Here is a 27,282-nt window from a genome sequence, read left to right as displayed (position 1 = left end):
AAATCAAGTGACGATGGCTCCAAAGGCACAAGCCTTCCTTTGAAGAAGAGATCATCCGAAGGGGAGAGCGAGAGATTCACGTCCGAGTTGCCACCACTCAACACAGAAGACAACGTGAAGTTAAATGAATGCGTACACCATTAACACAAACATTACAAATCTGCTTAGGGGTTTGTCACGCAGGACGCAAGTGATTTCATTTGCTTTCCTTCTTTTTCTCAGTCACCTGCGATTCATACACTCGAGAACTGCGAAGGAAGAGTTGGGGGAGGAGATTGAGAGAGATCAAGAGAGATTAAAACATGATTAACATAGGAGCATTATATAATATATATATATATATAGAGAGAGAGAGAGAGAGAGAGAGAGAGAGAGAGAGAGAGAGAGAGAGCGATTCAGAGAGAGTTCGAGAGGGAGAGGGATATAGAGAGCGACAGACTTTGAGAGAGATTGAGAGAGGTCGTTAGAGAGATTTAGAGAGAGTGCTAATTTAGAGAGAGATTTAGAGAGAGTTCAAGAGGGAGAGGGATATAAAGAGCGAAAGACTTTGAGAAAGATTGAAAGAGGTCGAGAGATAAATTAAGAGAGGGATTAAAATTAATGATAAATTATCAATAATTTATAATTAAAATGTCTAAATTATCCTTGTAAAAATAAATAAATAAATAACAAATAGTACTACATTATTGATATTTGGAACAATGATAATGACAGAAAAGGACAAAAAAAGATTTGCAAAAAAGATAAAATACATGCTTTTATAATAGTAGTATGATTATTATTTTTATAACCTTTTAGATTTTTTTAGTGACTTACTCGTAAAAATTATTAGTTACTAATGAAATTGTTTTTAATTTACAACTAACACTTTTTATAGTTTTCCCTATACATCAATGAATAAATAAATAAAAATAAATTTTTATAAGTAAATTATTAAAAAAAAAATTAATTATGACTAGCAACTAACTTCTAGGAGTAAATTACTAAAAAAAAAGGGAGGGATCTAAAAAGCATAAAAACAATAATAATTATAAAAAAGACTTTATTAGAAAGATAATTTAAATAGTTTAGATTAAAATATTAATTGAGTGGAAAGAATTGGTACTATATTAGGGAAGTGGTTTTTTTTTTTTTTTAAACTAAATCAAGGAAATTTTTCCTTTTTTGTATGATCTGTTGTCAAAATCATACCGGTCTTGAACATGATGAGCAACACCTGATCGGTTATACCACCTCCTTATTAAAAAGGGTGAACAACCCAATAAAATCGCTTGAGCAATCCTCCTGTGTACGCACTACAACTCACAATTTTTCAGTGACGGGTTTTGTCCACAGCATCCAAATTGAGCACCTGCAAGGAAGGATACACCAGAGGGATCACTTAGCAAGTAAATGGTCCCATTCCACATGGATACATGAAACAACAGGAATAGAGGAAGATGGATTGTAAAAAGTTAGTATGGAATAAACTACTTGAACCGTCATGAATCATCAGAAGGGGGCACAATTACACGAAAGAAAATGAGAATGGCGAATCAAGGGTTGAGCCACCATTAAGATGTTAGGTTTTTGAAGTATATCAATAGAAATTTCTTTATGCTTGAGCTGAAGAAAAGGGTACTCAAACAGAAAAATTGGATGAAGGTTTAATACACTATTAGCCCCATGTACATGCTGAGTAGCATCCAAGGGTGCTGACAGCAAAAGTGGCTTGATTGAAAGAGAATGAGTAGTCTAACTTTGTTTAAGATCAGTCAAAAACATCCCCATCAGTAAAATATTAAGGATAACAATTCAATTTCAAGGATGTGAAACATGATTTGCAAAAGTAACTCTACTCCAATGCCATGGTGATGTGGGTTGAGACTTAAATACCTCTTCTTTCAGAAGATTACCAACATGATGCAATCTTCTAACACATCTGACCTGTAAACAGCCCATACCAAACCATCAGTCTGTTCAAAGTAGTTTCTTCCAATAAGATCTTATAGTTTTCTGGCCACCAGCATCCCATATATTAAGTACATACCTGGCAAAGCAAAATATAAAATGCAATATCAATATCAATATCTAGTAGAGGTTTTGTATTAAGGCAGCCTTGGGCACAAGCTCAACTTCTTAGATTAGTACTGGAGGTACATTTGATAGGTAACTAAACTAGGTTTGCTAAGTTGTTGCGGAATACAGGAAGGACATTGAGCTATTCTCAAGGACATAAAGTGATGGTTCAGGAACCTAATAAACAAGCCAATGGTATATTTAATCCTCAGTTCCCAGCAGACATGTCTACTTTCATATCAGACAGGGAACTCTTCGTTGTATTCATCATAACTTTGACACCATAAGAGCAACGTTATATGAAAAATTAATTCATGGAGCATAAGCTAAATCCATCTCCCAAACCCTAATGAAGCAGATAAGTTGATCTGTGACAAGAGTATAAATAAAAAGAGAAAACCAAATGCAAACATTTATAGTGAAACGTTGTGCAACCATTTCCTTCTTCGAAGACAAGATGTAGAACCTCATTGTCATACTTGATTGTCTTAATATTGAAGCCCAATGTGGGACTGATAATGCTTTGTCCTCCCCATTAATTCTCAGCACAATCATGGTCTTCCCGGAATTGTCAAGACCCCTAGCAAGAATTAACAAAGTGGAAAAAAGAGAAATGAAAGAAAGCAGAAAACAGAGGAGCAGGGTCAGCAGTGAAGGAGGAAGCGTTCAGAATATACACCATAAGAATTCACAACTCTTACTCTTTCCTCTTTGACTTTTCTGATGATGCTAAGAAGACCCATTACTATTTTTATACCGCAAGACACCGAATTGGTCAAATCGAATCATGATAAGTCTTGAAAAATCCTACTCTTTGAATGAGTTCTGAAGGAGAGCTTTACAACTTCCAATTCAAAACAACAATTTACATCTTTCCACCATAGTTTCAACTTTTGAGAAATTATCCGATTCCAAGCTTCAGAATTTCTCCAGCATAAACCATAATCAACCTTTAAGAAGGAAGGCACTTCACACTATCTTGACTCATAAACCAAGATCTTTCAATTGAACCTATGAAGCTGAGGCTGACCCAAGATTTAACAGAACAGATAACTACAGCTAACAAGTTTTGATTCCATTAAGGGACATCAAGGAACACAGGGGACTTTATGAGCTTTTTGAGCCTTCTTACCTTTAGTAATCCACTTTAGGAAAAGATACAAAATAAAAGAGTTTTTCTAAATATGAAAGAGGACTAATCTAGTTCACGACACATCCTAATAATATCACATAAGGCATATGTTCCGAATTGATGCATGCATAAGCAAAGATTAAGCATGACTAACAAGGACACTGCTCATAAATCGTATACAAGAATCAATTTCATAAGTCATCACAAACAAGATCTTTTTACTAAATCTTTAAATGAATAATCTAGTATACAAATATATTTTGTGAGTCACCAGTATAAGGTTCCGTTGCCATACAATCTGGTGGAATATCTAATTAATCCTTCATAATGTATCCAACACTATCGTAGAATGCCTTTTCCGCAGGATTTGGCTCATAGTAATTTTTTTCCATTAAGGGACATAAGGGACACTTTGAGCGTTTTGAGCCTTCCTATCTTGCGCAATCCACTTTAGGCTAGGATGCATCATTACTAAGGATATTATACTAATGGTTAATTCATAACACAACTAAATCATATCATCACTACGTGGCTTCTTTATATACTTAGGTAATAAGTTATACAAACTTAGAAAATGGTCTAATTAATCCCCGACCATGTATCCAATGCTATCATGGAATGACTTTTTTGCAGGACATGCTCAGAATAATTTTCTGCTAAGCGACATTGAGGGACATTCAACGCACGCTCTGAGCCTTCTGGTTCTTCTTTCCTTTAACATTCTACTTTAGTATAGGACACATAATACATCATTTTTTTTCTAAATAGGAGAACGGACGACACTTGGAGCCTTCTGAACCTTCTTATCTTTGGCAATCCACTTTAGGCTAGGATAAACTAAGGATATTTTTCTAAACATGAAGGAAGACTATAGTTAGTTTATCGCAAAACTTAATCATATCATCATTACATGGTTTCTTTGTATACTTATGGACTAACCAAGAAAGTCACATAAAATGATCTAATTCATACCCAACTATATATCCAATGCTATCGTGGAATGTCTTTTCTGGGGAACCCGCTTAGAGTAATTTTTCGACTAAGCAACATCGAGGGACATTCTAAGCCATTTACTTCTTCTATCCTCTAGCATTCCACATTAGAATAGGACACATGATAAAGGTTTTTTCCCTAAACAAGAAAGGGGACAACAAGCAGTTTATGCAAAGTATCATATATGGCATACATTCAGAAATTATGCATGCATCAAAAGACTAAGTATTACAGAACAAGGTCGCCGCCCACAAAACCTATATTCAAATAAATTTTGCAACTCATCAATATGGGGAACCATTTCCATGCAATCTTTGTGAATTATCTAATTAATCCTTAATAATGTATCCAACACTATTGTCCAAAGCCTTTTTCTCGGATTAGACTCATAGAAATTTTTTTCATCAAGGGACAACGAGGGACGCTTTGAGCCTTTTGAGTATACTTATCCTTGCCAACCCACTTTAGGCTAGGATGCATAAACAAAGGTTATTTTTCTAAAAATGAAGGACGACTATAGCTAGTCTATCCCACAACATAATCATATCATCATTACATAGTTACTTTGTATAGTTACGAAATAAGTCATCAAATAAGAAAATGATCTAATTCATACCCAACCATGTATCCAATGCTATCGTGGAATGTCTTTTCCGCGGGACTGGCTCAGAGTAATTTTTCAACTAAGCGACATCGAGGGACATTCGACAGACATTCTAAGCCATTTACTTCTTCAATCCTTTAACAATCCACTTTAGTATGGGACACATGATAAACGATTTCCTTCTTACATAGGAAAGGGGACAACAATTAGTTTATAGCAAGGAGCATACATGGCATACATTCACAAACTATGCATGCATCAGAAAACAAAGTATGATAGAACAAGGTTGCCGTCGACAAAACCTATATACAAATAAATTATGCAACTCATCAAGACGGAGTACTGTTTCCATACAATCTTTGTGAATTATCTAATTAATCCTTAATAATGTATCCAACACTATTGTGGAAAGCCTTTTTCGCAGATTAGACTCAGAGAAACTTTTACCATCAAGGGACACCGAGGGACGCTTTGAGCCTTTTGAACATTCTTATCTTTGGCAATCCACTTTAGGCTAGGGTACAAAAACTAAGGATATTTTTCTCAACATGAAGGACGACTACGTAAGAAAATGATCTAATTCATACCCAACCATGTATCCAATGCTATCGTGGAATGTCTTCTCCGCGGGACTGGCTCAAGGTAATTTTCCAACTAAGCGACATCGAGGGACATTCAACAGACATTCTAAGCCATTTACTTCTTCTATCCTTTAGCATTCCACCTTTAGTATGGGACACATGATAAACAATTTTTGGGACAACAATTAGTTTATGACAAGGAGCATACATGGCATACATTCACAAACTATGCATGCATCAGAAAACAAAGTATCACAGAACAAGGTCATCGCCCACAAAACCTATATACAAATAAATTTTGCAACTCATCAGTACTGGGTACCGTTTCCATACAATCTTTGTGAATTATCTAATTATTCCTTAATAATGTATCCAACACTATTGTGGAAAGCCTTTTTCGCGGATTACACTCATAGAAATTTTTTCCATCAAGGGACAACGAGGGACGCTTTGAGCCTTTTGAGTATACTTATCTTTGGCAATCCACTTTAGGCTAGGATACATAAATAATGGATATTTTTCTAGACAAGAAGGACGATTATATCTAGTCTATCTCACAACTTAATCATATCATCATTACGTGGTTTCTTTGTATAGTTACGGAATAAGTCATCAAGTCCAAGAAAATGATCTAATTCATACCCAACCATGTATCCAATGCTATCGTGGAATGTCATTTCCAAGGGACCAGCTCAGAGTAACTTTTCCACTAAGCGACAACATTCAACAGACATTCTAAGCCATTTACTTCTTCTTTCCTTAAGCATTCCACTTTAGTATAGGACACATGATAAAGGATTTTTTTCTCAAATAGGAAAGGGGACAACAATTAGTTTATGACAAGTAGCATACATGGCAAATATTCAGAAACTATGCATGCATCAGAAACAAAGTATCACAGAACAAGGTCGCCCACCACAAAACCAAAATACAAATAAATTTTGCAAGTCATCAGCATGTGGTACTGTTGCCATATAATCTTTGTGAATTATCTAATTTATATCCTTAATAACGTATCCAACGCTATCGTGGAATGCCATTTTTGCGGACTTGACTCATAGTAATTTTTCCCATTAAGGGACACTGAGAGAAGGATTCAGCCTTTTGAGTCTTCATATCTTTGCCAATCCACTTTAGGCTACGATACATAAAGGACATTTTTCTTAACATGAGGTCGACCATAGTTAGCTTATCAAAAAACTTAATAATATAATCATTTCATGGTTTCTATGTAAAGTTACGGAATAAGTAAAACAATCTATAAACTGATCTAATTCACACCCAACCATATATCCAATGCTATCGTGGAATGTCTTTTCTGCGGGACCGGCTTAGAGTAATTTTTCCACTAAGCGACATCGAGAGACATGCTAAGCAATTTACTTTTTCTTTCCTATATAGCATTCCACTTTAGAATAGGACACATGATAAAGGTTTTATTCCCTAAACAAGAAAAGGGACAACAAGCAATTTATGCAAAGTATTCCATATGGCATACATTTAGAAATTATGCACGCATCAAAAGACTAAGTATTACAGAATAAGGTCGCCGCCCACAAAACCTATATACAAATAAATTTTGCAACTCATCAGTATGGGGTACCATTTCCATGCAATCTTTGTAAATTATCTAATTAATCCTTAATAATGTATCCAACACTACTGCGGAAAGCCTTTTTCGCGGATTATACTCATAGCAATTTTTTCCATCAAGGGACACCGAGGGACGCTTTGAGCCTTCTGAGTATACTTATCATTGCCAATCCACTTTAGGCTAGGATGCATAAACAAAGGTTATTTTTCTAAACATGATGGACGACTATAGCTAGTCTATTCCACAACATAATCATATCATCATTACATGGTTTCTTTGTATAGTTACAAAATAAGTATTCAAATAAGAAAATGATCTAATTCATACCCAACCATGTATCCAATGCTATCGTGGAATGTCTTTTCCGCGAGACTGGCTAAGAGTAATTTTTCAACTAAGCGACATCGAGGGACATTCAACAGACATTCTAAGCAATTTACTTATTCTATCCTTCAACATTCCACTTTAGTATGGGACACATGATAAACGATTTTTTTCTTACATAGGAAAGGGAACAACAATTAGATTATGACAAGGAGCATACATGGCATACATTCACAAACTATGCATACATCAGAAAACAAAGTATGATAGAACAAGGTCGCCGACCACAAAACCTATATTCAAATCAATTTTGCAACTCCTCTGTACGGGGTACCGTTTCCATACAATCTTTGTGAATTATCTAATTAATCCTTAATAACGTATCAAACACTATTGCGGAAAGCCTTTTTAGCGGATTAGACTCAGAAATTTTTACCATCAAGGGACACCGAGGGACACTTTGAGCCTTTTGAGCATTCTTATCTTTCGCAATCCACTAAAGGCTAGCGTAAAAAAACGAAGGATATTTTTCTAAACATGAAGGATGACTACGATTACTTTATCAAACAACTTCATCCTATCATCATTACATGGTTTCCCTGAATAATTACGAAATAAGTCATTGAGTAAGAAAATGATCTAATAAATACCCAACCATGTATCCAATGCTATAGTGGAATGCCTTTTCAGCGGGACTGGCTCAGAGTAATTTTCCAACAAAGCGACATCGAGGGACATTCAACAGACATTCTAAGCCATTTACTTCTTCTATCCTTAAGCATTCCCCTTTAAGAATGGGACACATGATAAATGATTTTTTTCTTACATAGGAAAGGTGACAACAATTAGTTTATGCCAAGGAGCATACATGGCATACATTCACAAACTATGCATGCATCAGAAAACAAAGTATCACAGAATAAAGTCGCAGCCCACAAAACCTATATACAAATAAATTTTGCAACTCATCAGTAAAGGGTACCGTTTCCATAAAATCTTTGTGAATTATCTAATTAATACTTAATAATGTATCCAACACTATTGTGGAAAGCACTTTTCGCAGACTAGAATCAAAGAAACTATTTCCATCAAGGGACACCAAGGGACGCTTTGAGCCTTTTGAGTATACTTATCCTTGGCAATCCACTTTAGGCTAGGATGCATAAACAAAGGTTATTTTTCTAAACATGAAGGACAACTATAGATAGTCTATCCCACAACATAATCATATCATCATTACATGGCTTCTTTGTATAGTTACAAAATAAGTAATCAAATAAGAAAATGATCTAATTCATACCCAACCATGTATCCAATGCTATCGTGGAATGTCTTTTCCGCGGGAATGGCTCAGAGTAATTTTTCAACTAAGCGACATCGAGGGACATTCAACAGACATTCTAAGCCATTTACTTATTCTATCCTTCAACATTCCACTTTAGTATGGGACACATGATAAACGATTTTTTTCTTACATAGGAAGGGGAACAACAATTAGTTTATGACAAGGAGCATACATGGCATACATTCACAAACTATGCATACATCAGAAAACAAAGTATGATAGAACAAGGTCGCCGACCACAAAACCTATATTCAAATCAATTTTGCAACTCCTCTGTACGGGGTACCGTTTCCATACAATCATTGTGAATTATCAAATTAATCCTTAATAATGTAACTAACACTATTGTGGAAAGCCTTTTTGTGGAAAGCCTTTTTCGCTTTGAGCCTTTTGAGTATACTTATCCTTGGCAATCCACTTTAGGCTAGGATGCATAAACAAAGGTTATTTTTCTAAACATGAAGGACGACTATAGCTAGTCTATCCCACAACATAATCATATCATCATTACATGGTTTCTTTGTATAGTTACGAAATAAGTAATCAAATAATAAAATGATCTAATTCATACCCAATCATGTATCCAATGCTATTGTGGAATGTTTTTTCCGCGGGGACTGGCTCGAGTAATTTTTCAACTAAGCGACATCGAGGGACATTCAACAGACATTCTAAGCCATTTACTTCTTCTATCCTTTAACATTCCACTTTAGTATGGGACACATGATAAACTATATTTTTCTTACATAGGAAAGAGGACAACAATTAGTTTATGACAACGAGAATACATGGCATACATTCACAAACTATGCATGCATCAGAAAACAATGTATGATAGAACAAGGTCACCACCCATAAAACCTATATACAAATAAATTTTGCAAATCATCAGTACGGGGTACCATTCCAAGGCAATCTTTGTGAGTTACCTAATTAATCCTTAATAATGTATCCAACACTATTGTGGAAAGCCTTTTTCGAGAATTAGACTCAAAGAAATTATATCCATCAAGAGACACCGAGAGACGCTTTGAGCCTTTTGAGTATACTTATCCTTGGCAATCCACTTTAAGCAAGGATGCATAAACAATGGTTATTTTCTAAACATGAAGGACGACTATAGCTAGTCTATCCCACAACATAATCATATCATCATTACATGGTTTCTTTGTATAGTTACGAAATAAGTAATCAAATAAGAAAATGATCTAATTCATACCCAATCATGTATCCAATGCTATCGTGGAATGTCTTTTCCGTGGGACAGGCTCAGAGTAATTTTTCAACTAAGCGACATCGAGGGACATTCAACAGACATTCTAAGCCATTTACTTATTCTATCCTTCAACATTCCACTTTAGTATGGGACACATGATAAACGATTTTTTTCTTACATAGGAAAGGGAACAACAATTAGTTTATGACAAGGAGCATACATGGCATACATTCACAAACGATGCATACATCATAAAACAAAGTATGATAGAACAAGGTCGCCGACCACAAAACCTATATTCAAATAAATTTTGCAACTCATCTGTACGGGGTACCGTTTCCATATCATCTTTGTGAATTATCTAATTAATCCTTAATAATGTATCCAACACTATTGTGGAAAGCCTTTTTAGCGGATTAGACTCAAAGAAATTATTTCCATCAAGGGACACCGAGGGACGCTTTGAGACTTTTGAGTATACTTATCCTTGGCAATCCACTTTAGGCTAGGATGCATAAACAAAGGTTATTTTCTAAACATGAAGGAAGACTATAGCTAGTCTATCCCACAACATAATCATATCATCATTACATGGTTTCTTTGTATAGTGACAAAATAAGTAATCAAATAAGAAAATGATCTAATTCATACCCAACCATGTATCCAATGCCATCGTGGAATGTCTTTTCCGCGGGACTGGCTCATAGTAATTTTTCAACCAAGCGACATCGAGGGACATTCAACAGACATTCTAAGCCATTTACTTCTTCTATCCTTTAACATTCCACAAGTAGTATGGGACACATGATAAACGATTTTTTTCTTACATAGGAAACGGAACAACAATTAGTTTATGACAAGGAGCATACATGGCATACATTCACAAACTATGCATCCATTAGAAAACAAAGTATGATAGAACAAGGTCGCCGACCACAAACCCTATATACAAAAAAAATTTGAAAGTCATCAGTACGGGGTACTGTTGCCATATAATCGTTGTGAATTATCTAATTAATCCCTAATAACGTATCCAACACTATCGTGGAATGCCTTTTCCGCGGACTTGACTCATAGTACTTTTTTCCATCAAAGGACACCGAGAGAAGGATTAAGCCTTTTGAGTCTTCTTATCTTTGGCAATCCAATTTAGGCTAGGATACATAAAATAAGGATATTTTTCTAAACATGAGGACGACCATAGTTAGCTTATCAAACAACTTAATCATATAATCATTTCAGGGTTTCTTTGTGAAGTCAAACAATCTATGGAACTGAACTAATTCAAACCCAACCATATATCCAATGCTATCGTGGAATGTCTTTTCATGGACTGGCTTAGAGTAATTTTTCCACTAAGCGACATCGAGGGACATGCTAAGCCATTTACTTTTTCTTTCCTATATAGCATTCCACTTTAGAATAGGACACATGATAAAGGTTCTTTTCCCCTAAACAGAAAGGGTACAACAAGCAGTTTATGCAAAGTATCATATATGGCATACATTCAGAAATTATGCATGCATCAAAAGACTAAGTATTACAAAACAAGGTCGCCACCAACAAATAAATTTTGCAACTCATCCGTACGGGGTATCATTTCCATGCAATCTTAGTGAATTATCTAATTAATCCTTAATAATGTATCCAACACTATTGTGGAAAGCCTTTTCACGGATTAGACTCAGAGAAACTTTTACCATCAAGAGACACCGAGGGACGCTTTGAACCTTTTGAGCATTCTTATCTTTGGCAATCCACTTTAGGCTACGGTACAAAAACTAAGGATATTTTTCTCAACATGAAGGACAACTACAGTTAGTTTATCAAACAACTTAATCATATCATCATTACAAGGTTTCTTTGTATAATTACGGAATAAGTCATTGAGTAAGAAAATGATCTAATTCATACCCAACCATGTATCCAATGCTATAGTGGAATGTCTTTTCCGCGAGACTGGCTCAGAGTAATTTTTCAACTAAGCGACATCGAGGGACATTCAACAGACATTCTAAGCCATTTACTTATTCTATCCTTCAACATTCCACTTTAGTATGGGACACATGATAAACGATTTTTTTCTTACATAGGAAAGGGAACAACAATTAGTTTATGACAAGGAGCATACATGGCATACATTCACAAACGATGCATACATCATAAAACAAAGTATGATAGAACAAGGTCACCGACCACAAAACCTATATTCAAATAAATTTTGCAACTCATCCGTACGGGGTACCGTTTCCATACAATCTTTGTGAATTATCTAATTAATCCTTAATAATGTATCCAACACTATTGTGGAAAGCCTTTTTAGCGGATTAGACTCAAAGAAATTATTTCCATCAAGGGACACCGAGGGACGCTTTGAGACTTTTGAGTATACTTATCCTTGGCAATCCACTTTAGGCTAGGATGCATAAACAAAGGTTATTTTCTAAACATGAAGGAAGACTATAGCTAGTCTATCCCACAACATAATCATATCATCATTACATGGTTTCTTTGTATGGTGACAAAATAAGTAATCAAATAAGAAAATGATCTAATTCATACCCAACCATGTATCCAATGCTATCGTGGAATGTCTTTTCCGCGGGGCATAGTAATTTTTCAACCAAGCGACATCGAGGGACATTCAAGACTTCTAAGCCATTTACTTCTTCTATCCTTTAACATTCCACGGTAGTATGGGACACATGATAACGATTTTTTTCTTACATAGGAAACGGAACAACAATTAGTTTATGACAAGGAGCATACATGGCATACATTCACAAACTATGCATCCATTAGAAAACAAAGTATGATAGAACAAGGTCGCCACCACAAACCCTATATACAAAAAATTTGAAAGTCATCGGCGTTGCCATATAATCTTGTGATTATCTGATTAATCCCTATAACGTATCCAACACTTCGTGGAATGCCTTTGTTGCTCATAGTACTTTTTTCCATCGGACACCGGAGAGGTTGGCCTTTGTCTTCTTTTTTGTCCTTTGGTTCTTGTTTTTTCCTGGGTTTTTTCTTCTTTGGTTTTTTGTCCTTCTTTCCCCCCTTTCCTGCTTCGTGGTGTCTTTTGGTGTTTTTTCCACTGCCTCGGGACTGCTGCCTTTCTTTTTTTCCTATATGCATTCACTTTAGAATAGGACACTGTGGTTCTTTTCCCTCGAGGGTACACAGCTTTATGCAGTATCATTATGGCATACATTCGTTATGCTGCTGCTAGTATTACCGTCCCCCTTTTTCACTCATCCTGGGTATCATTTCCATGCAATCTTAGTGAATTATCTAATTAATCCTTAATAATGTATCCAACACTATTGTGGAAGCCTTTTCACGGTTAGACTGGAGAAACTTTTACCATCAAGAGACACGAGGCGCTTTGAACCTTTTGAGCATTCTTATCTTTGGCAATCCACTTTAGGCTAGTACAAAACTAAGGATATTTTTCTAACATGAAGGACAACTCGATTAGTTTATCAAACAACTTAATCATATCATCATTAAGGTTTCTTTGTATAATTACGGAATAAGTCATTGAGTAAGAAAATGATCTAATTCATACCCAACCATGTATCCAATGCTATAGTGGAATGTCTTTTCCGCGGTGGCTCAGTAATTTTTCAACTACGACATCGAGGGACATTCACACATTCTAAGCCATTTACTTATTCTATCCTTCAACATTCCACTTTAGTATGGGACACATGATAACGATTTTTTTCTTACATAGGAAGGGAACAACAATTAGTTTATGACAAGGAGCATACATGGCATACATTCACAACGATGCATACATCATAAAACAAAGTATGATAGAACAAGGTCGCGCCACAAAACCTATATTCAAATAAATTTTGCAACTCATCCGGTCGTTTCCATACAATCTTTGTGAATTATCTAATTAATCCTTAATAATGTATCCAACACTATTGTGGAAAGCCTTTTTAGGGATTAGACTCAAGAATTATTTCCATCAAGGGACACCGGGCGCTTTGAGACTTTTGAGTATACTTATCCTTGGCAATCCACTTTAGGCTAGGATGCATAAACAAGGTTATTTTCTAAACATGAAGGAAGACTATAGCTAGTCTATCCCACAACATAATCATATCATCATTACATGGTTTCTTTGTATGGTGACAAAATAAGTAATCAAATAAGAAAATGATCTAATTCATACCCAACCATGTATCCAATGCTATCGTGGAATGTCTTTTCCGGGGAGGCTCATAGTAATTTTTCAACCAAGCGACATCGAGGGACATTCAACGAGACATTCTAAGCCATTTACTTCTTCTATCCTTTAACATTCCACGGTAGTATGGGACACATGATAAACGATTTTTTCTTACATAGGAAACGGAACAACAATTAGTTTATGACAAGGAGCATACATGGCATACATTCACAAACTATGCATCCATTAGAAAACAAAGTATGATAGAACAAGGTCGCCGACCACAAACCCTATATACAAAAAAAATTTGAAAGTCATCGACGTGGGTCCGTTGGCCATATAATCGTTGTGAATTATCCGATTAATCCCTAATAACGTATCCAACACTATCGTGGAATGCCTTTTCCGCGGACTTGACTCATAGGTACTTTTTCCATCAAAGGACACCGAGAGAAGGATTAAGCCTTTTGAGTCTTCTTATCTTTGGCAATCCAATTTAGGCTAGGATACATAAAATAAGGATATTTTTCTAAACATGAGGACGACCATAGTTAGCTTATCAAACAACTTAATCATATAATCATTTCAGGGTTTCTTTGTGAAGTCAAACAATCTATGGAACTGAACTAATTCAAACCCAACCATATATCCAATGCTATCGTGGAATGTCTTTTCCGGGGGGGGTGGCTTAGAGTAATTTTTCCACTAAGCGACATCGAGGGACATGCTAAGCCATTTACTTTTTCTTTCCTATATAGCATTCCACTTTAGAATAGGACACATGATAAAGGTTCTTTTCCCTAAACAGGAAAGGGTACAACAAGCAGTTTATGCAAAGTATCATATATGGCATACATTCAGAAATTATGCATGCATCAAAAGACTAAGTATTACAAAACAAGGTCGCCACCAACAAATAAATTTTGCAACTCATCCGTACGGGGTATCATTTCCATGCAATCTTAGTGAATTATCTAATTAATCCTTAATAATGTATCCAACACTATTGTGGAAAGCCTTTTCACGGATTAGACTCAGAGAAACTTTTACCATCAAGAGACACCGAGGGACGCTTTGAACCTTTTGAGCATTCTTATCTTTGGCAATCCACTTTAGGCTACGGTACAAAAACTAAGGATATTTTTCTAAACATGAAGGACGACTATAGCTAGTCTATCCCACAACATAATCATATCATCATTACATGGTTTCTTTGTATAGTTACGAAATAAGTAATCAAATAAGAAAATGATCTAATTCATACCCAATCATGTATCCAATGCTATCGTGGAATGTCTTTTCCGCGGGACTGGCTCAGAGTAATTTTTCAACTAAGCGACATCGAGGGACATTCAACAGACATTCTAAGCCATTTACTTATTCTATCCTTCAACATTCCACTTTAGTATGGGACACATGATAAACGATTTTTTTCTTACATAGGAAAGGGAACAACAATTAGTTTATGACAAGGAGCATACATGGCATACATTCACAAACGATGCATACATCATAAAACAAAGTATGATAGAACAAGGTCGCCGACCACAAAACCTATATTCAAATAAATTTTGCAACTCATCTGTACGGGGTACCGTTTCCATACAATCTTTGTGAATTATCTAATTAATCCTTAATAATGTATCCAACACTATTGTGGAAAGCCTTTTTAGCGGATTAGACTCAAAGAAATTATTTCCATCAAGGGACACCGAGGGACGCTTTGAGACTTTTGAGTATACTTATCCTTGGCAATCCACTTTAGGCTAGGATGCATAAACAAAGGTTATTTTCTAAACATGAAGGAAGACTATAGCTAGTCTATCCCACAACATAATCATATCATCATTACATGGTTTCTTTGTATAGTGACAAAATAAGTAATCAAATAAGAAAATGATCTAATTCATACCCAACCATGTATCCAATGCTATCGTGGAATGTCTTTTCCGCGGGACTGGCTCATAGTAATTTTTCAACCAAGCGACATCGAGGGACATTCAACAGACATTCTAAGCCATTTACTTCTTCTATCCTTTAACATTCCACAGTAGTATGGGACACATGATAAACGATTTTTTTCTTACATAGGAAACGGAACAACAATTAGTTTATGACAAGGAGCATACATGGCATACATTCACAAACTATGCATCCATTAGAAAACAAAGTATGATAGAACAAGGTCGCCGACCACAAACCCTATATACAAAAAAAATTTGAAAGTCATCAGTACGGGGTACTGTTGCCATATAATCGTTGTGAATTATCTAATTAATCCCTAATAACGTATCCAACACTATCGTGGAATGCCTTTTCCGCGGACTTGACTCATAGTACTTTTTTCCATCAAAGGACACCGAGAGAAGGATTAAGCCTTTTGAGTCTTCTTATCTTTGGCAATCCAATTTAGGCTAAAATACATAAAATAAGGATATTTTTCTAAACATGAGGACGACCATAGTTAGCTTATCAAACAACTTAATCATATAATCATTTCAGGGTTTCTTTGTGAAGTCAAACAATCTATGGAACTGAACTAATTCAAACCCAACCATATATCCAATGCTATCGTGGAATGTCTTTTCTGCGGGATTGGCTTAGAGTAATTTTTCCACTAAGCGACATCGAGGGACATGCTAAGCCATTTACTTTTTCTTTCCTATATAGCATTCCACTTTAGAATAGGACACATGATAAAGGTTCTTTTCCCTAAACAGGAAAGGGTACAACAAGCAGTTTATGCAAAGTATCATATATGGCATACATTCAGAAATTATGCATGCATCAAAAGACTAAGTATTACAAAACAAGGTCGCCACCAACAAATAAATTTTGCAACTCATCCGTACGGGGTATCATTTCCATGCAATCTTAGTGAATTATCTAATTAATCCTTAATAATGTATCCAACACTATTGTGGAAAGCCTTTTCACGGATTAGACTCAGAGAAACTTTTACCATCAAGAGACACCGAGGGACGCTTTGAACCTTTTGAGCATTCTTATCTTTGGCAATCCACTTTAGGCTACGGTACAAAAACTAAGGATATTTTTCTCAACATGAAGGACAACTACAGTTAGTTTATCAAACAACTTAATCATATCATCATTACAAGGTTTCTTTGTATAATTACGGAATAAGTCATTGAGTAAGAAAATGATCTAATTCATACCCAACCATGTATCCAATGCTATAGTGGAATGTCTTTTCCGCGGGACTGGCTCAGAGTAATTTTTCAACTAAGCGACATCGAGGGACATTCAACAGACATTCTAAGCCATTTACTTATTCTATCCTTCAACATTCCACTTTAGTATGGGACACATGATAAACGATTTTTTTCTTACATAGGAAAGGGAACAACAATTAGTTTATGACAAGGAGCATACATGGCATACATTCACAAACGATGCATACATCATAAAACAAAGTATGATAGAACAAGGTCGCCGACCACAAAACCTATATTCAAATAAATTTTGCAACTCATCTCTACGGGGTACCGTTTCCATACAATCTTTGTGAATTATCTAATTAATCCTTAATAATGTATCCAACACTATTGTGGAAAGCCTTTTTAGCGGATTAGACTCAAAGAAATTATTTCCATCAAGGGACACCGAGGGACGCTTTGAGACTTTTGAGTATACTTATCCTTGGCAATCCACTTTAGGCTAGGATGCATAAACAAAGGTTATTTTCTAAACATGAAGGAAGACTATAGCTAGTCTATCCCACAACATAATCATATCATCATTACATGGTTTCTTTGTATGGTGACAAAATAAGTAATCAAATAAGAAAATGATCTAATTCATACCCAACCATGTATCCAATGCTATCGTGGAATGTCTTTTCCGCGGGACTGGCTCATAGTAATTTTTCAACCAAGCGACATCGAGGGACATTCAACAGACATTCTAAGCCATTTACTTCTTCTATCCTTTAACATTCCACAGTAGTATGGGACACATGATAAACGATTTTTTTCTTACATAGGAAACGGAACAACAATTAGTTTATGACAAGGAGCATACATGGCATACATTCACAAACTATGCATCCATTAGAAAACAAAGTATGATAGAACAAGGTCGCCGACCACAAACCCTATATACAAAAAAAATTTGAAAGTCATCAGTACGGGGTACTGTTGCCATATAATCGTTGTGAATTATCTAATTAATCCCTAATAACGTATCCAACACTATCGTGGAATGCCTTTTCCGCGGACTTGACTCATAGTACTTTTTTCCATCAAAGGACACCGAGAGAAGGATTAAGCCTTTTGAGTCTTCTTATCTTTGGCAATCCAATTTAGGCTAGGATACATAAAATAAGGATATTTTTCTAAACATGAGGACGACCATAGTTAGCTTATCAAACAACTTAATCATATAATCATTTCAGGGTTTCTTTGTGAAGTCAAACAATCTATGGAACTGAACTAATTCAAACCCAACCATATATCCAATGCTATCGTGGAATGTCTTTTCTGCGGGACTGGCTTAGAGTAATTTTTCCACTAAGCGACATCGAGGGACATGCTAAGCCATTTACTTTTTCTTTCCTATATAGCATTCCACTTTAGAATAGGACACATGATAAAGGTTCTTTTCCCTAAACAGGAAAGGGTACAACAAGCAGTTTATGCAAAGTATCATATATGGCATACATTCAGAAATTATGCATGCATCAAAAGACTAAGTATTACAAAACAAGGTCGCCACCAACAAATAAATTTTGCAACTCATCCGTACGGGGTATCATTTCCATGCAATCTTAGTGAATTATCTAATTAATCCTTAATAATGTATCCAACACTATTGTGGAAAGCCTTTTCACGGATTAGACTCAGAGAAACTTTTACCATCAAGAGACACCGAGGGCGCTTTGAACCTTTTGAGCATTCTTATCTTTGGCAATCCACTTTAGGCTACGGTACAAAAACTAAGGATATTTTTCTAAACATGAAGGACGACTATAGCTAGTCTATCCCACAACATAATCATATCATCATTACATGGTTTCTTTGTATAGTTACGAAATAAGTAATCAAATAAGAAAATGATCTAATTCATACCCAATCATGTATCCAATGCTATCGTGGAATGTCTTTTCCGCGGACTGCTCGAGTAATTTTTCAACTAAGCGACATCGAGGGACATTCAACGGACATTCTAAGCCATTTACTTATTCTATCCTTCAACATTCCACTTTAGTATGGGACACATGATAACGATTTTTTTCTTACATAGGAAAGGGAACAACAATTAGTTTATGACAAGGAGCATACATGGCATACATTCACAAACGATGCATACATCATAAAACAAAGTATGATAGAACAAGGTCGCCGACCACAAAACCTATATTCAAATAAATTTTGCAACTCATCTGTACGGGGTACCGTTTCCATACAATCTTTGTGAATTATCTAATTAATCCTTAATAATGTATCCAACACTATTGTGGAAAGCCTTTTTAGCGGATTAGACTCAAAGAAATTATTTCCATCAAGGGACACCGAGGGACGCTTTGAGACTTTTGAGTATACTTATCCTTGGCAATCCACTTTAGGCTAGGATGCATAAACAAAGGTTATTTTCTAAACATGAAGGAAGACTATAGCTAGTCTATCCCACAACATAATCATATCATCATTACATGGTTTCTTTGTATCGTGACAAAATAAGTAATCAAATAAGAAAATGATCTAATTCATACCCAACCATGTATCCAATGCTATCGTGGAATGTCTTTTCCACGGGACTGGCTCATAGTAATTTTTCAACCAAGCGACATCGAGGGACATTCAATAGACATTCTAAGCCATTTACTTCTTCTATCCTTTAACATTCCACAGTAGTATGGGACACATGATAAACGATTTTTTTCTTACATAGGAAACGGAACAACAATTAGTTTATGACAAGGAGCATACATGGCATACATTCACAAACTATGCATCCATTAGAAAACAAAGTATGATAGAACAAGGTCGCCGACCACAAACCCTATATACAAAAAAAATTTGAAAGTCATCAGTACGGGGTACTGTTTGCCATATAATCGTTGTGAATTATCTAATTAATCCCTAATAACGTATCCAACACTATCGTGGAATGCCTTTTCCGCGGACTTGACTCATAGTACTTTTTTCCATCAAAGGACACCGAGAGAAGGATTAAGCCTTTTGAGTCTTCTTATCTTTGGCAATCCAATTTAGGCTAGGATACATAAAATAAGGATATTTTTCTAAACATGAGGACGACCATAGTTAGCTTATCAAACAACTTAATCATATAATCATTTCAGGGTTTCTTTGTGAAGTCAAACAATCTATGGAACTGAACTAATTCAAACCCAACCATATATCCAATGCTATCGTGGAATGTCTTTTCTGCGGGACTGGCTTAGAGTAATTTTTCCACTAAGCGACATCGAGGGACATGCTAAGCCATTTACTTTTTCTTTCCTATATAGCATTCCACTTTAGAATAGGACACATGATAAAGGTTCTTTTCCCTAAACAGGAAAGGGTACAACAAGCAGTTTATGCAAAGTATCATATATGGCATACATTCAGAAATTATGCATGCATCAAAAGACTAAGTATTACAAAACAAGGTCGCCACCAACAAATAAATTTTGCAACTCATCCGTACGGGGTATCATTTCCATGCAATCTTAGTGAATTATCTAATTAATCCTTAATAATGTATCCAACACTATTGTGGAAAGCCTTTTCACGGATTAGACTCAGAGAAACTTTTACCATCAAGAGACACCGAGGGACGCTTTGAACCTTTTGAGCATTCTTATCTTTGGCAATCCACTTTAGGCTACGGTACAAAAACTAAGGATATTTTTCTCAACATGAAGGACAACTACAGCTAGTTTATCAAACAACTTAATCATATCATCATTACATGGTTTCTTTGTATAATTACGGAATAAGTCATCAAATAAGAAAATGATCTAATTCATACCCAACCATGTATCCAATGCTATAGTGGAATGTCTTTTCCGCGGGACTGGCTCAGAGTAATTTTTCAACTAAGCGACATCGAGGGACATTCAACAGACATTCTAAGCCATTTACTTATTCTATCCTTCAACATTCCACTTTAGTATGGGACACATGATAAACGATTTTTTTCTTACATAGGAAAGGGAACAACAATTAGTTTATGACAAGGAGCATACATGGCATACATTCACAAACGATGCATACATCATAAAACAAAGTATGATAGAACAAGGTCGCCGACCACAAAACCTATATTCAAATAAATTTTGCAACTCATCTGTACGGGGTACCGTTTCCATACAATCTTTGTGAATTATCTAATTAATCCTTAATAATGTATCCAACACTATTGTGGAAAGCCTTTTTAGCGGATTAGACTCAAAGAAATTTTTACCATCAAGGGACACCGAGGGACGCTTTGAGCCTTTTGAGTATACTTATCCTTGGCAATCCACTTTAGGCTAGGATGCATAAACAAAGGTTATTTTTCTAAACATGAAGGACGACTATAGCTAGTCTATCCCACAACATAATCATATCATCATTACATGGTTTCTTTGTATAGTGACAAAATAAGTAATCAAATAAGAAAATGATCTAATTCATACCCAACCATGTATCCAATGCTATCGTGGAATGTCTTTTCCGCGGGACTGGCTCAGAGTAATTTTTCAACTAAGCGACATCCAGGGACATTCAACAGACATTCTAAGCCATTTACTTATTCTATACTTCAACATTCCACTTTAGTATGGGACACACGATAAACGATTTTTTTCTTACATAGGAAAGGGAACAACAATTAGTTTATGACAAGGAGCATACATGGCATACATTCACAAACTATGCATCCATTAGAAAACAAAGTATGATAGAACAAGGTCGCCGACCACAAAACCTATATTCAAATAAATTTTGCAACTCATCGATACGGGGTACCGTTTCCATACAATCTTTTTGAATTATCTAATTAATCCCTAATAATGTATCCAACACTATCGTGGAATGCCTTTTCGCGGATTAGACTCATAGAATTTTTTCCATCAAGGGACACCGAGAGAAGGATTGAGCCTTTTGAGTATTCTTATCTTTGGCAATCCAATTTAGGCTAGGGTACAAAAACTAAGGATATTTTTCTAAACATGAAGGACGACTACAGTTACTTTATCAAACAACTTCATCATTCAATCAATACATGGTTTCCTTGTATAATTACGGAATAAGCCATTGAGTAAGAAAATGATATAATTCATACCCAACCATGTATCCATTGCTATAGTGGAATGTCTTTTCCGCGGTATTGGCTCAGAGTAATTTTCCAACAAAGCAACATCGAGGGACATTCAACAGACATTATGAGCCATTTATTTCTTCTATCCTTAAGCATTCCCCTTTAGAATGGGACACATGATAAATGATTTTTTTCCCTACAACAGGAAAGGGTACAACAATTAGTTTATGCAAAGTAGCATACATGGCATACATTCACAAACTATGCATGCATCAAAAGACAAAGTATCACAAAACAAGGTCGCCGCCCACCAAACCTATATCAAATAAATTTTGCAACTCATCAGTACAGGGTACCGTTTCCATAAAATCTTTGTGAATTATCCAATTTCCTTAATAATGTATCCAACACTATTGTGGAAAGCCTTTTTTAGCAGATTAGACTTAGAAATTTTTACCATCAAGAGACACCGAGGGACGCTTTGAGCCTTTTGAGCATTCTTATCTTTGGCAATCCACTTTAGGCTAGGGTACAAAAACTAAGGATATTTTTCTAAACATTAAGGACGACTACAGATACTTTATCAAACAACTTCATCATATCATCATTACATGGTTTCCCTGAATAATTACGAAATAAGTCATCAAATAATAAAATGATCTAATTCATACCCAACCATGTATCCAATGCTATAGTGGAATGTCTTTTCCGCGGGACTGGCTCATAGTAATTTTCTAACAAAGCGACATCGAGGGACATTCAACAGACATTCTAAGCCATTTACTTATTCTATCCTTCAACATTCCCCTTTAGAATGGGACACATGATAAATGATTTTTTTCTTACATAGGAAAGGGAACAACAATTAGTTTATGACAAGGAGCATACATGGCATACATTCACAAACTATGCATGCATCAGAAAACAAAGTATGATAGAACAAGGTCGCCGACCACAAAACCTATATTCAAATAAATTTTGCAACTCATCAGTACGGGGTACCGTTTCCATACAATCTTTGTGAATTATCTAATTAATCCTTAATAATGTATCCAACACTATTGTGGAAAGCCTTTTTAGCGGATTAGACTCAAAGAAATTATTTCCATCAAGGGACACCGAGGGGCGCTTTGAGCCTTTTGAGTATACTTATCCTTGGCAATCCATTTTAGGCTAGGATGCATAAACAAAGGTTATTTTTCTAAACATGAAGGACGACTATAGCTAGTCTATCCCACAACATAATCATATCATCATTACATGGTTTCTTTGTATAGTTACGAAATAAGTAATCAAATAAGAAAATGATCTAATTCATACCCAACCTTGTATCCAATGCTATCGTGGAATGTCTTTTCCATGGGACCGGCTCAGAGTAATTTTTCCACTAAGCGACATCGAGGGACATTCTAAGCCATTTACTTCTTTCCTTTAACATTCCACTTTAGTATAGGACACATAATATAGGTTTTTTCCCCTAAATAGGAAAGGGGACAACAATTAGTTTGTGACAAGTATCATATAGGGCATACATTTAGAAATTATGTATGCATCAAAAGACTAAGTTTTACAGAACAAGGTTGCCACTAACAAAACCTATATTCAAATAAATTTTGCAAGTCATCAGTACGGCGTACCATTGCCATACAATCTTTGTGAATTATCTAATTAATTCTAAATAACGTATCCAACACTATCGTGGAAAGCTATTTCCGCGGATTAGACTCATAGAATTTTTTCCATTAAGGGACACCGAGTGACGCTTTGGGCCTTCTTATCTTTGGTAATCCACTTTAGGCTAGGATACATAAACAAATGATATTTTTCTAAACATGAAGGACGATTATAATTAGTTTATCCCACAACTTAATCATATCATAATTACATGGTTTCTTTGTTTAGTTACGGAATAAGTCATACAGTCTATGAAAATGATCTAATTCATACCCAAGCATGTATCCAATGCTACCGTGGAATGTCTTTTCCATGGGACCGGCTCAGAGTAATTTTTTCACTAAGCGACATCGAGGGACATTCAACAGACATTCTATTCCATGATAAAGGATTTTCTTCTTATATAGGAAAGAAGACCACAATAAGTTTATGACAAATAGCATATATGGCATACATTCAGAAATTATGCATGCATCAGAAGACTAAGTGTGACCGAACAAGGTTGTCACTTACAAAACCTATATACAAATAAATTTTGCAAGTCATTAGTACGGGGTACCCATTGTGGTTGTGAAGTATCTAATTAATCCTTAAATAAGTATCCAACACTATCGTGGAATGCTTTTTCCACGCAAGTTGGCTCATAGTAATTTTTTGCTTTATGTGACACCAACGCTTTGAGCCATTCAATTCCCATACAATCTTTGTGAATTATTTAATTAATCTTTACTAATGTATCGTGGAATGTCTTTTCCACAGGGGTTGGCTCATAGTAATTTTTTCCATTAAAGGACATCGAGGGACACATTGAGTCTTCTTATCTTTGGCAATACACTTTAGTTAGGATTCATTAACTAAGGATATTTTTCTATACATGAAGGACAACTATGGTTAGTTTATCACAAAACTTAACAATTGTCAAGATAATAGATGAACAGGATCCAACCATCAAATTAGAAGGCAGGCATTGGTACAACGCTAGGTCGCCCTATCATGACCACATGACCAAATGATCACGTGTTCTAATCCGACCCCACAACGGTGGGAAACTTGTGCACGAGGTACACTTTCTTTAATCTTGTCAATTAATTAAAATTTGTACCAGAGAAACTGTTATCTCATCTTTTCAAAGTACATCCTCGGCATTATGATGGTTTCATCAAACTTTGTGGTACAAATTAGAAGCATTGATCACATACTATCATCTTAACCATCTTTCATAATCCATAAGAAACTTAACAGTATGGGCTAGCTGATCACAAGAAGAATGTCATCTAACATTATTTAACCATCCTACTGTTTTGAAAAACAGTGATCAGATCAGTCAAACAGCCATGATCAGTCACAGTTCCAGCCACTTACAAAAAGTCAAATGATGTAAAGAAACCGTAGAACCCCTGAATTTTTCAGATCTATTGTCCACTTCCAATTTGTTACGACAGTTCCTGCCAATGATCAGGATGAACAGACACCAATTCAACATTCAGATTATGTGTTATTCAGATTATGTGTTATTCAGAAGTTGACTTCACAACAGTTAACATGCTGTGGTATTTAGTAAAAACCATTTCATTGCAACTGACGTTTCCAGATAAAACCTTACAAGCTCACTCCTGATATTCCTAACAATTATGATACAAAACCCAGATTTGAGATTTCACACCAAAACCATCTCATTGCAACCGACGTTTCCAGATAAAACCTCACAAGGTCACTCCTGATGGTCCTAAAACCTCACAAGGTCACTCCTGATGTTCCTAACGATTATGGTACGAAACCCTAAATTTGAGATTTCACCCCAAAAACCATCTCATTGCAACCGACGTTTCCAGATAAAACCTCAAAAGTTCACTTCTGATGTTCCTAACAATTATGGTACGAAACCCTAAATTTGAGACTTCACCCCAAAAAACGCTAAATTTGAGATAAATATTAGATCTCGCAAAGTTAAACAAATATAAGTAATGAAGAACCCTAACTAAGCACGAATTAGAAAATAATACGTACCAAATACTGAATATATAAACAAAAAGAAAAAGTAATTACCAAATCGGCGCACGAAGAGAGGGTTGGGGAAAGAAAAAACAGAGAGTAAGGTAAATATCTACCTGATGAAATGAACAGCTTTCAGTGCGAGTCTGAGAATAAATTACAGGTGCCCAAACTTGATCGGTAATCAGTATTTTCTGACGAAACACCACAAACAGTGAGAGAGAGAGAGATTTCAAAACAAATGAATCGAGATGAAATAGAATGTGTATTAATACATCGAAGACATTAGCGCCTCTTGATCCTTGTTGCTCTAAGAATGGAGGAGATCAAAAAGCTTGCCGGAGGTAGAGAGCGAACCAGGTTTGAACAAGTTAGTAGGGATGCGAACAGGGCTACCATGAATGTTCTTTTAGGGTCCTCTTCTTGATCTGCGGGCGACCGCTGATCAATCGTTTTCGTTTTCTCATTTCCGTTTCTGAACAAAAAAAGGAAAAGCAAAGTAATACATTTGGAACTTTCGAGCGTCTTCAAATAAATTTGTCGTATTTGTGGTTTTCGTGTGTGAGATACTGAGATTATTGGTGCAAAGAAAAAAGCTTATTTAAACCAAAATTTTAAAAGAAAATAAGAATAAACTAATATTCTTCAACTAAAAAAGGATTGTCTTCACCAAATAATAATAATAATAATAATAAACTAAAATTATTGAGAAGTAAAATATAAAAAGAGTTTTTTATAGAGTCCTCGCAATATAAGATTTTACATTGTCACTTCTTATAAATAAAAACGGAATTATAATTTTATTCTTCATGAAATCTCGAAAAATAAAACAATTTTCTTTGTTTCTCAAGTATTCCTCTTATCAGTAATCACAGTTTTTCCCCTTTTTTTTTTTTTTTTTTTTTTTTTTTCTTTAGTACTGGAAGTGAAATACCATCCGAGAGAGTTGAACCCAATAACTCTCACTGAGAAATATGAATCTTTATCACTCAATCAATCATGTATTGGCAAGTGTTAGGGGAGGTCCTAAGTTCAAACCCACTCGGCGGCATATATATATATAAGTTACTTAGTTCCTACCCCCATAGTAACAAATTACCTTTCAAACAAAAAAAAAAGTGTTAGAGTTTTTTTTTATTGTTGCTCAAATCACTATTTCATCAGCAACATCTTCCTTAGCTAGCTTAGGGTTGGTAGAATGGTAAAATTCATACTTTTTAGTTGACAAGTTGTGATTCAACCCTTGTGGACGGTATCTCCCTCCCCCCTCAAGGTCTAGTCGAGGTGAGCGCAAACTAGCCTGAATTCAAAA

At 35.5% G+C, this 27,282-nt stretch overlaps 1 long non-coding RNA gene across 2 annotated transcripts; it reads right to left on the bottom strand.

The window, feature by feature from the left end:
* Positions 1–789: 789 nt before the first annotated feature.
* On the bottom strand, positions 790–26,528 carry LOC149013754 (uncharacterized). Of its 2 annotated transcripts, none has more exons than XR_016173900.1 (4): positions 26,246–26,528; positions 25,341–26,164; positions 1,876–2,029; positions 790–1,351 (listed from the first exon to the last, which is right to left on the bottom strand). It is a non-coding gene; the product is annotated as an uncharacterized LOC149013754 (long non-coding RNA). The 2 variants fall into 2 exon arrangements; XR_016173899.1 differs by having other exon boundaries at positions 26,087–26,164.
* Between the last annotated feature and the right edge of the window lie 754 nt (positions 26,529–27,282).

This window comes from Hakea prostrata, chromosome 6 (assembly GCF_041222555.1).
Source record: "Hakea prostrata isolate BN-2017 chromosome 6, UWA_Hpros_2, whole genome shotgun sequence".
NCBI classification, from domain to species: domain Eukaryota; kingdom Viridiplantae; phylum Streptophyta; class Magnoliopsida; order Proteales; family Proteaceae; genus Hakea; species Hakea prostrata.
This window is presented reverse-complemented; position numbering and strand designations above follow the sequence as displayed.